Genomic DNA, 12,359 nt, shown 5'->3' on the forward strand with positions numbered 1-12,359 from the left:
TCAATGACTCACTCAAATACTTCACTTGTTTCTTTACTGAATGAATCTTTAACATTTTCAGAAAACTGGAACATATTTTCTAAGTATGGCCATTCAAAAAATGCCGGGAAATCATTGAATTTCACAACACGTGACCCTACAAGAGTGATTATTGATAGGCTGTCTGTCACCTGCAAAAAAACAATCACGTTTTAGAGAAGAAAAAAAAATCATCCTCTAATTTTCAATGCTGCTACATAGTAACTACTTTCTACTCGAGGACCTTGATAGAAATGTAGTGGAGTGAAAAGTACGATATTTGTCTTTCAAATGTAGTGAAGTTAAAGTCACAAGTTTTCAGAAAAAAACATAATACTCAAGTAAAGTACAGATACTCAAAAAGTGTACTTAAGTACAATACTCAAGTAAATGTATTTAGTTACTGTCCACCTCTGGTGATGCTACAGCGCTAATAGTTGGAAAATGTAGCTCATCACTGGAAAAGCTACACAGTGAAAATAACTGAGCTACTGTCATGCTACTGAAAGTTTAGTTACGTTAGTAGCATTGCTACTTTTAGTTTGTTACTCCCCAATACAGCTCTTAATCTCTGTCTATTACCTGCACTAGTTAAAGTCACTCACAGTCTTTTTCATTTAGCTACAAAAAACATTTTTGTGGATTTTGCATGATCTGTAGGATGCATTACCTGCAAAATGACATACAATATAACTATGTAGCTTCAAATATTTACAGGTGTCAACCAAATAACCAATCCATTACAGTCAGAGTAAAAGGCATAATGGAAAAAGAAGCACTTAAAAGAATTCACTCTGGAATAGAACTGACCACCCCTTCTGTCAGTCCAGAGAACCTTTCATTCTCATCGTGCCCTGATCTGTCATATTTACACAGATGTGCACTTAGAATTAAAGGTGAAGCATGTCTTTTTTTATGTTGAAACACTTTCTCCCATCCTTGTTTAATATGCACGTTAGTCATTTGTATGTTAACTTTTCCTGAAAGTATAAAAACTGGTTTTGTGGTGCTATCAAAATGTTGCTAGTATAGGATTCAATGTTGCTACCAATTGTTTCGGTACCCTGAAATCGACCCCATTCTGCTGAATAACTGACAAATGCCATCTTCCATTTTTCCTCAATTACAGTGTATTTACCTTTTCCTGTGGTGCTTCTGATAGCGTGTTACAAGAGCAGCCTCAGAGACATGGGTTCTTGTCCAGTGCAGACCAGGAAGTAATCTCGTTCACATAAACAGTGATAAACGTGATTCAGAGGTTGCATTTTCGCTCAAAGATTATATTTTTACTAGGGATGCAACGATACCATTTTTTCTCTTCCAACCCGATACCAATACCTGAACTCTCAGTATCGTCCGATACTGATCCGATACCAGTGTGGTTGTTTTTTCTTCATAAGTTTAGAACATCTATAATTCACTGTGTTGAACTGATTGGGAGTACTCTTTGTGTAAAGAAACATATATATTATTTCACTATAAAATAGGTAAACAAAAAACAATTACATAAGAGCATGTGCAAAACCTTGTTAACTAGTCTGCAGGATGCAGCAGCAAAAATAACAGTAATTCCAGTGAAAGTCTTCTGCAGAAAAGAAGCCAGTTCTCTTTACACATTTTAACTCATATCTGGACTTGTAAATGGTTCCCTATCTGTCACTCACTCGACGTTGTGTCGATGTAGTGACACTAGGGGTCACTCTTGGGAGCCCCAAACACCTCTGATCTTTGAGAAAAGGCCAATGGGAATTGGCGAGTGGAATTTGCATGCCATTCCCCCGGACATACGGGTATAAAAGGAGCTGGCTCACAACTACTCATTCAGATTTTCTCTTCGGAGCCGAGCGGTTGTATTTCAGCAAGCTGAATTCCCCGGCTGATCCATTCACCTCTACAAAAACTGTTGGATTTACAGCGCATTACAGCAGCTTCTCACCCTCTTGCACCGGTGGAGTGCAGAGAACGCCCCTGGGTGCTTCAGCAGACTGTAACGTCTGTGTAAGATCAGTGATGGCTAATTACACTTTGTTTGAAAAAAACCCTTTTAGCCTTTTGACATTTGCATATAAATTACTGACCTGGCCTCCGCGTTTACATTTATATGGGTGCTAAATTGCAGATGGTCTTTATCACTATCAAAGGATGCTAAAACAGGTCGCCTCTGGAGTGTCTCCATCAAGCTTCAAACACATTCCACAGAAAGGGGGGTGACCCCCCCGTGCCAGGCACCAGAGCAGTTGTCTGTCTCCAGTAATTCCAATACACGTCACACACACACCTAAAGACATTTTCTCTATTTTAGGCCATAGTAAGCAGTTATAAATGTATCTGCTATATGCATGTGTTGTATGTATATTCCCCTATTATATTAACTTAGTTAAAACCCTTTACTTGTATTAGTTAGACGTTAAATGCCTATATTCAAGTGTATGAGTGTATCTCTGCTTTAATATCGTCTGGAGGTTACCTTCTTGGTATCAAAATGATCTTCCCTTTATTTCTCACACAATAATGTACACCATGTGATCATGAAATGCATCGAACAATTCTTACTATGTTTTGAATTAAAAGCTGCACTAGCGGTCCAGATCAGCAATAAAATGCGAATGGGCCATAAACGGAGACAAAGGATGTCTCTCCCACTCAAAATGCATGCCTCTGATTGGCCACTCCACCCACAAAATGGGTGCGGCAATGAACTATTAGAACTCCAGAACGCAGACTAATCATGGCTCAAAACTCTTCTTCTTGAGACCAACACACTCCAAAACTCTCCTCTTGAGTTTAACCTTCTGGCAGTGTTTACCTTCAAGTAACTTTGTGGATTTGCTGTGGACTTCTTCAACTCACTCCTAAAGAAATCGTCGAGAACCTCGTCTACCGCATCAAGACTCTTATTCAGCAACAAACCAATGCAAGTAACCATTTACAACTGATTAGATGCGCGTTTAAGTTTGAACCCCTTTTAAGGTGAATTGTGCCTCTGATGACTCTCATTTAGGTTGTGGTTAATTGATGTGAAATACTGCCTTCTTTGCTCTCTCTCTCTCTCTCCTTTCCTTACTTTCCTTCATTCTATATATGCATGTTTTGCTTTGTTTGTATGTTAGTTATAGTTTCATTTATTAAATCCCTTATATTCACAATTGATTGTCTCTGTGTTCCGCTCACAATTCAAAGTCACTGAATGTTGCTCCTTGTTACATGCTAAACTACTGCTAGCACTGTATAAGTAGGAAGGCTATTGTTCCTTGGCCAGGAAAGTAATCTTCCTAGAATTGATAAATAATTATATTGTCTGCTCGGTGGACGGACAGATCGAGTAATTGTAATATCGATTCTGCTACAGTTAATTCTAAGATCTAATCTAAATATTTATTATTAATTATAACCAGTTATAATTAATTATAAATAATTCCCTTTTTAAGCTAATTTGCTACAAGACTAAAAGAGTATATTCTTCCTCTGAAAGAGTATATTTTCCTTCTGAAAGAGTGGCACTAATGGAGAGCGTCTTTTTAACTTTCCGTTTGTGTATAATTCCTGGTTGCGGTCGTTACCTCTCCGCTTCCGATGGCTCACGTGCTTGGGCGCTGCCCACGCGGAGGCGGCATTCGTGGACGGGTCATGTTCTCACTGCGAGAATATTACCATGGCAACGTTCCAGTCGCGGCTTACCTTCCTCAGAGGGAAAGCCACCCCAGCGTCTCCCCGCCACGGTCCTTCTACCTACGGGTTTGAGGCCGCAGCGGTTAGTACTGGGAGCGATTTTGGGATTCCAATGGGAGCCGCTCCACCGGGTAACCCCCCACGGACCTCCCATTCCCCAGCACACTTGTTTGCCGCAGTCGAGTTCTGCGATGAGATCGTCTCAGGGCTCGATTGCAGCATCGGAGAGTGGGCTGGTTCAGTCTGACGCCAAGGACTCGATGGGGCTCCCACCTTCGGGTGCGGTCGCCCCGTTGCAGACCGACGCGGAGATGATGGCCATGCTTGCCCAGGCGGCTGCGAGCATCGGGCTGGAGTGGACCCCTCCGCCCTGCCCTGAACCCTCACGGCTTGATGATTGGTTCCTGGGCGTGGAGCGCCACTCATGGCCACGCCCCCCCAGTCCCTTTCTTCCCGGAGGTGCATGAGGACCTCACGAAATCGTGGCGGGCACCTTTTACTGTCCGGACTTGATCGCTGAGTTCCGCCGATGTCACCCTCTTGGCGACGGAGGTCACAGCGCGGACTCTCAGGCAGAGGCGCTGTCGTGACAGGTTATGCTCAGGGGAGAGTGGAGACTCCAGCTGGTTTGGAGTCGATTTGGTCAAGTGCAGGTAAGCCTGTTCGCTTCCCGGGAATCCTCCCACTGCTTGCTCTGGTACACCCTGACCGAGGCTTCCCTCGGCACAGATGCGCTAGCACACAGCTGGCCCCGGGGGCCGCGCTAGTATGCATTCCCCCAGTGAGCCTACTTGCACAGACCCTGTGCCAGGGTAGGACTTACCACGGGGACTTCTCCACGTGCGACACTGCCGACAAGCTCGGTAAGAACATGTGACATATTTCCATACAATTACCTCCCCTTCAGGTAGGATGTGGTCTCTGCGATGTCTTCCCCTTGGGAAGGGACACCTCCCCTACGTGGACACTTATGGCCCCCAGCTGAACAAGATTTCCATTCTTTTTAGGGGAGAAAAAAAGAGAAGAGGCCACGGCTGGGGCAGCCTGTCCCCATTTTTTTGGGCAGTCGATTTGTCCTCGGGGTGTGGGGGACCGTACGACGCTCTTAGGTGCGTTGGGGGAGGTTGTGTGACGGCCAGGTGCGCTGGCTACGAGGCACACAACAGCTTTCCCGTCTCGCACCGCCAGTCCACATAACACAGTTCAGCTAGTTGTGGCATTTCGTATAGGGACCCCTAGTGTCACTACATTGACACAACATTGAGTGAGTGACAGATAGGGAACGTCTTGTTTATTTTCATAACCTCCGTTCCCTGATGGAGGGAACGAGACGTTGTGTCTCTCCTGCCACAACACTGAACTACCTGCTGAAATGGCCAGGACCTTGTCTTGGCTCCTCAGCACAAAACCTGAATGAGCTCCTTTTATATCCGTATGTCCGAGGGAGTGGTATGCAAATCCCACTCGCCAATTCCCATTGGCCTTTTCTCAAAGATCAGAGGTGTTTGGGGCTCCCAAGAGTGACCCCTAGTGTCACTACATCGACACAACGTCTCGTTCCCTCCATCAGTGAACGGAGGTTACGAAAGTAACCAAGACGTTTCAGATCTCTCTCTCTCTCTCTCTTTGCTATTTATTTATTTCATTTTAGTTTCAGTAGTATATCATTCCACTTTTCAATCACACAGTAAGTTTTGGAACCCAATTTGTTTTTATTGTAATTTCTAATAATAATAATAATAATAATAATAATTATTATTATTATTAATAATAATAATTTTACTATACATTGGTAATACATTTCAGTTGTAATTTCTTAAGGCTTTTAATTTGACTCCGGCTTTTATTTTGAAAGTTTGGTGCTGAGCACTCCAGGAACTCTGTGTTTGAGTGTTTGTTTGTAGGCTAATTCACAGTAGTGTAATACGCTTCTCATTCAACATCTGGTCAAATGCTTGTCCGGTGCTGTTCTCAATGCATGTTATAGGTGGACCGAACTATTGATTATCTACATCTGAGATGGAGTTTGTGTGGAGCAACCACATATTGCGCTAAGCAGCGTATCACGAGCCTCTGTGCGTGTTTATGTGTGCGTCGGCAGAGCAGCGCTCTGTGGAGTCAATATAATGCCATATACGTATATTTGCACAACAAAATAAAAATAAAAAAATAAATAAAAAAAATATTGCAAAAACAAAGTTGTGTTTAATTGCAAAAAACAATGTATGTTGTAAACGAAACCCAAGAATTGAGATCCTTTTTTTAATCTGCAACAGAGTTTCACTTTACGGAAAGTATTTTTTCTTTGCGATGCTCCTTTTAATGTTCGCGGTACCTCTTTTCCTTTGCGTTCATTTCTCTTTGCACTTCACTATGTAGCACTGTTTTGACATGGGGCAGAGTTTCGAGTAAGACGACATCACATGGGGCGTGGCTTATACACGAGGTCAAGGAGCATGAGCAGTTTACATGCACCATGATGCCCGCTAACTTCAAAACAAGCGGATGCGATCAGCAGAAAAATGTCACTGTGATTTAAGGTTTATCTCATTTTCTCTCATTTCTAACCAAGAATTATATCACTTAATGTTAAAAGCTGAAAAAAGCTCATTTTTAGGGTGAAAGTCCTGGTTACAATGCTTTTGTGCTTCATGTAGATTTTTAGCTAATATCACTGGCCTGTGTCGTTTGATGTTACAGTGTGCTATTTTCACCTTAACAACGTTTTTAAAAACTCATATTTACATATTGGGAAGTATGTGTTTGTGTCTTGTTTTTAAATGTTATTAATAAAAAATAAGGCATTAATGCAGAAGAACAGCGGTATAGCTATAGAAGTGCCTTTATTAAATATGAATCACAATTCCAGAAAAACATATACCATAAATTAATACTCTAAAGTAGAGTTTGTGCAAGAATTGGGTTTCACATTTGTTAATGTATTTAATAAAACACATTAACAAATGTATATTATATTTATATTTAGTATTATGTTGTGTGTCATGGCAGACCAGTCTTATATTACTCATATAAAATACTATTTCATGTTCAATGATGATTGACTTATTGGTTCTTGCTATCTTTTTCAGATGTTTCCCCTGTGAACTGCCCATCAACTTTGAGCACTTGACTCACCTGCTCACAAACTCTGTGGCCCCAGTTCCAATACAGGATACATTTTTAAATGTGTAACATAAGATCAGTAATTCTTCTCTGTGGTGGTTGTTAGACTTTTTAGTAATATTTCCATGTCTTCAAATGAAAGTGTATAAAACTAGGGCTGAAACGATTAGTCAACGTTATCAACAACATCAACAATAAAAGCGTAGACAAACATTTTTGTTGTCGAATAGTTGTTTGATGTCATTTAATGTACATGAAATCACATTAAACTCTAATGATGACACACGAGCGCAGCACTGCAGCTCGCGCCTGACTGAGGAAAGGAAGAAAACACAGCTCACAGTCCATATGCAGGTGATGTAGATTGCAAGTATGAGGGAATTATTATACAAAAATACAAAATAAGTAAATACAGAAGCACTGTAATCGTGAAATAAAGCAGAGCCGGATCTGGTATTCTGCTTAAGCAAAACATGCATGTCAGAGCATCTAAAAAGCAAACAACCTGGCTTTATATCTTTAATGCATCCTTTATTAAAGTTCAAATAATAAGGAAGTGGGTCATAAACAAACTCCGAAAATGGCATCTCTCTGTGCGGTCAGCGCCGCTTCTATGAGTCGTGTGAAGATTCAATCTTCTCCCGGCTGATGTACACTATGGCGCGGGGACGCTTGTCCCTTGTGTGCGTTTGCTGCAGCTAGATTATAACGTGATGGCTCGTGACTGAATCATGAATATACTGTAGCCTGTGTGTCACGGTGTGTATCTTATTATGAAGAAAATCGTCGATAAGCAGCTCTGTTAAGAAGAGAGAATTTGTTTTTGTGAGTTAAAGATGGATTGAAGAGAACAGAAAGGTGAGTGTAGTCTTTGCCCAATTATACACTGCAACAATATATGTTCTAGATTAGTCTTTTTTTGGCTTGTTTTCCAAAAATAATATCTAAAACTCCATTAAAACAATATATATTTACTTTAGGAGCTATACTGCAGAAGAAAAAAATTGTTATTGGAGAATGCTGAATACAATATTTAATATTTATCTAAAAATAGCCTACTTAAAACAAGATACATTTACCTGAGATGCAGCATATAAGATCTTTAGACTTGCTTTTAGAGAATAGAATTTTTCTTTACTGCATTAGACCATTTTAAATGGAAAACAAGACAAAAACACTTGATAACAATAGGATTTTTTTTTTTTTTTGTGAATTTTTTACTGAATTAAACTTAATAAAAAAAGAAAGTCTTTTCCTTGTAATTCAGATAATGTCATTTAGAGATATTTTTAAAAGATGATTTTGTCCTCTTTATTGTTAGTAAGCACATTTAATACAACCTTTTAAGTCGGGGCACAAGCTGAATAGACGGTTAAGAGCTAATGATTAATCATTGCAATAATCGACCGAATAGTCGAATAATCATTCTAATAATCGTTTGATTAATCGATTATCAAAATAACTGTTAGTTGCAGCCCTAAATAAAACTTGACAAAAATAGCAACATTGTCTTCTTTAGGCAATTCTGTCATTGTTTACTCACCCTCATGTACAACTTTCATCCGTGGAACATGAGAAACTGTGAATATTGGCATCACTGTTTTTCCCATACAATAAAAGTAAATGGTGACTGAGGTTGCCAGTCCCTAACATTCTGCCTAACATCTTTTGGGTTCCATGGAAGAGTGTCATATGGGTTTGAAACTACATGAGGGTGAGTAAATGACAGATTTTTATTTTTTTAACTAATCCCTTTAAAGTCATAAATATCGTATTCTGTGTTTTACCAAGGCATTTGAGGTTAGTAAAATGTTTAAACAACACAAAAATGACAAAAGCAAGTCTGTTTGCTAAAGTATTATTAATAAATTATGGAAAACATTCAGTATCTTGTAAAATACAATCAATTGTTGTGCATGTTACTACAAAAGACAGCAAATTTGGATACTCTTTACACACTGGTATACAGCATGACAGCTGGAGCTCTGGCATTTTGTGTGTGGTCATGTCAGTTGTCTGGGACTGATGCCTCTAGTCAGCGCAAGAGCATTCTGGTCAAACTAACAAAAAAAATCACATTATCTATAAAGTCAACTCCTTTATTGAAAGGAAAATATTACACAAAGAAACAAGAATGTGGCCAAGCGTTATAATGACTCACCAGTAGCACAAAAGCCCCACAACTGTTTTCATCATCTTGTGATAAGGAGCAAGGATCACCATTTTTCCAGTATATTCTAAATTCTTTGGTCTTCTATTGGAAATAACTGGAATACACATTGTTTACAGGGTTAATATACATAAGTATTCCTCATGAGTAACACTGGATTGGTCTGCCACAAAAACATCCAAAAGTGCTAAAGAAAAAAGAATGCTGTAAAATTATACTGCTGTTTTTTATTAATAACATTTAAAAATAAGACATAAAGATTATTGTGTTGTGTTATGTTGCACTTAAATTAACAGCTTCTTACACTGAATCATACATTTTTATCAGGCTTTGATGACACAAACACATACTTCCCAATATGTAAATAGGAGTTTTTAAATCCTAGTTAAGGTGAAAATAACAGACTGTAACATCAAACGACACAGGCCAGTGATATTAGCTAAAAATCTACATGAAGCACAAAAGCATTGTAACCAGGACTTTCATCCTAAAAATGAGCTTTTTTCAGCTTTTAACATTAAGCGATATTATTCTTGGTTAGAAATGAGAAAATGAGATAAACCTTAAATCACAGTGACATTTTTCTGCTGATCGCGTCCGTTTGTTTTGAAGTTAGCGGGCATCATGGTGCATGTAAACTGCTCATGCTCCTTGACCTTGTGAATAAGCCACGCCCCGTGTGATGTCGTCATACTCGAAACTCCGCCCCATTTCAAAACAGTGCCACATAGTGAAGCGCAAAAAGAAATTAAGTGCAAAGGGAAAGAGGTATCGCGAACATTAAAATGAGCATCACAAAGAAAGAATACTTTCCGTAAAGTGAAACTCAAAGAAAAAGAAGTGTTGCAAAAAAATGTATGCCAAAAGTCTGTTGCAGATTAAAAAAAGGATCTAAATTCTTGGGTTTCGTTTACAACATACATTGTTTTTTGCAGTTAAACACAGCTTTGTCTTTTGCAATACATTATTTTTTTGCAAATATACGTATAAGGCATCATATTGACTCCATAGCGCTGGTTCAGTAAAGCATGGCGCCAGACACTACTTAGCTGTGCATGCTGACTATATGTTTATTATTAAACACAGCCTTTTGCAATTCACATAGCTTTTGGATGACTGTAAGAGCCTGAATCAAGTTTTATGGACTACTTTAATAGTGATTTGAAGGTCATTTATGTCATTCTTTGAACTTGACAGTAACATCAGTGACCACCATGTGGTATTGGATTTGGATTGGGCTCGTCAGACCGATACCCGATCCGGGAAAAAAGGTCAGTATTGGACCCGATACCGATCCAGGTACCGGATCGGTGCCATCCCTAATTTTTACTCCACTGATGGTTAGGTTTAAGGTTGGGGTTTGGGTTAGAGCAGGGGTCTTCAACTATTTTCAGGCCAAGGACCCCTTGGTGGGTAAAGAGACAGAGCCGGGACCCCCGTTACATATTGTATAAAATTGGGTTGCGTTTTATGCCAATAAAAACATGTATGGTAGTCTACCATATTATTTTATGTACATACTTCATGATGTTTACATTGCAAAGCCATTGAAATAATCATTAAATGCTGCCCTGCTGAAAAGACCAGCTAAAACCAGCATAAACTGGTTAGCTGGTTTTAGCTGGTTGCCCAGTCTGGTCATAGTTGGTCAGGTTGGTTTTAAAGGGGTTTTAAACACTTTTTTTTTTTAGCTGGTCAGGCTGGTCTTAGCTGGTCAGGCTGGTCAGGGTGGTCTTAGTTGGTTCAGACTGATCTTAGCTAGTCTCCTAGCCTGGCCAAGCTGGTTTAAGCTGGGAGGGTAGCTGGTCTCCAAGCCTGACCAGCTAAAAAGTTTTCAAACTCCCCCTGAAACCAGCTAACTGACCAGCCTGGCTAGGCTGGGCGACAGCTAAAACAAGCCAACCAACTTAGGCTGGTTTTAGCTGTTTTTTCAGCAGGGCGTACAGCAAGGGTCTGCAACATTTTTGACATTAAGTGACATTTTACATTTTCCTTGTTAATCCCTATTCCAAACCTCCTCCAAAAAGAAAGAAAAAGACAGACAGATAGATAGACAGACAGAAAGAAAAACAGACAGACCCTGTCCATACAGTATAAAACAACTTTTATAAAGTTACTAAAATGGAGTCTTCATCTCATGTGAATGATCGATTTTATACATATATTTCAAAATTACTGTTAATTTCATTGAGTAAAAATTTGTAATGAGGAAAACAATGACTGAGTGCACCTTGAATTATGTTGACTTGAGAGTCACCGTCTTGCGTGGGTGGAACGTTAAGGACTGTTTATGCCACCTTGATAATCTCAGCGGTAACTATTTATGTACACCAGGCAAGTAAGCTATTATTCTGAAAGCAAAAAGTAACTGTAGGCTGTCATCTGCTCAACCGCACAGCGCAACCAATGTAAAGCAGACGCATTTACTCACGTGACCCCCCACTGCAGCGCTGCTAAACCTGATGTGTGTTGCGCATTGAGCGGCTCGTGATGAGCAGTGGTCACATGAAGGGTTTGTCCGGGCTGCACTCTTCTACTGACTAGCGCTGTTTAGTCACACTTTAAGATTTGGCATGCAACTGCTAAGGACTTCAACATGTAAATAGACTAAAATTCATACTCCTCTCTCTCACTGTCGCTCGCTTGCAAGTGAGTGATTATTATAAATGCCAGTGGTGGATCAAACAATAATTTGCGGACCCCCTGTTGAAGACCCGTTGGTTAAAGGCTAGAGTTAATAAAATTTGTATGTCTGATGAAAAAAAACAACTCACATTTGGTGCCATTTTGTGAACATGTCACTCAGAAACTGGAGCACACATATGCCAATATATTCAACAACACTTCCAGCTTCAGCCACTGGGGAGCAGTGATTTGAATTTCGGTATACACAGAGCAATGGTCACCATATTATCAGTGAGATCAGCTTGGTTGCACAGAATTTCACTTCAGTTTAAATCTAATAAATTTGTACATAAGATCATTTCCTATATGCTGCACCTTTTTTTGTCAGATGTAGGCAGGCATAGTTATTTTTTGTAGTAAACAGATGTGGATTTTTCTGTTTGCCAAAATTGTGCAATTCCGAATTAATCGGAAGAGGAAAACAGCCACTATTTTGCAGGGAAGCTTGTCATATTAAATAATCCATCCTCAGACTGCAGTTCACACATTCACTCAAATGAAAAGAGTGTTTGGCAAATGCCGCAAGCAGTTCTATTGCTAATGACTAACTCTGCTGGTATGTTATTGATGTTCTCGCATTATTTAGTCTAACTATAACTGGGCTCTTGGAAAAATACAGTCTTCTGTCATGGGGGATTAACTTCGTTTTCAGTCCGATACATGAGCTTAATAGTGACACCAATATGACCTTGGA

This window comes from Myxocyprinus asiaticus, chromosome 44, assembly GCF_019703515.2.
Source record: "Myxocyprinus asiaticus isolate MX2 ecotype Aquarium Trade chromosome 44, UBuf_Myxa_2, whole genome shotgun sequence".
In the NCBI taxonomy this organism is placed as follows: domain Eukaryota; kingdom Metazoa; phylum Chordata; class Actinopteri; order Cypriniformes; family Catostomidae; genus Myxocyprinus; species Myxocyprinus asiaticus.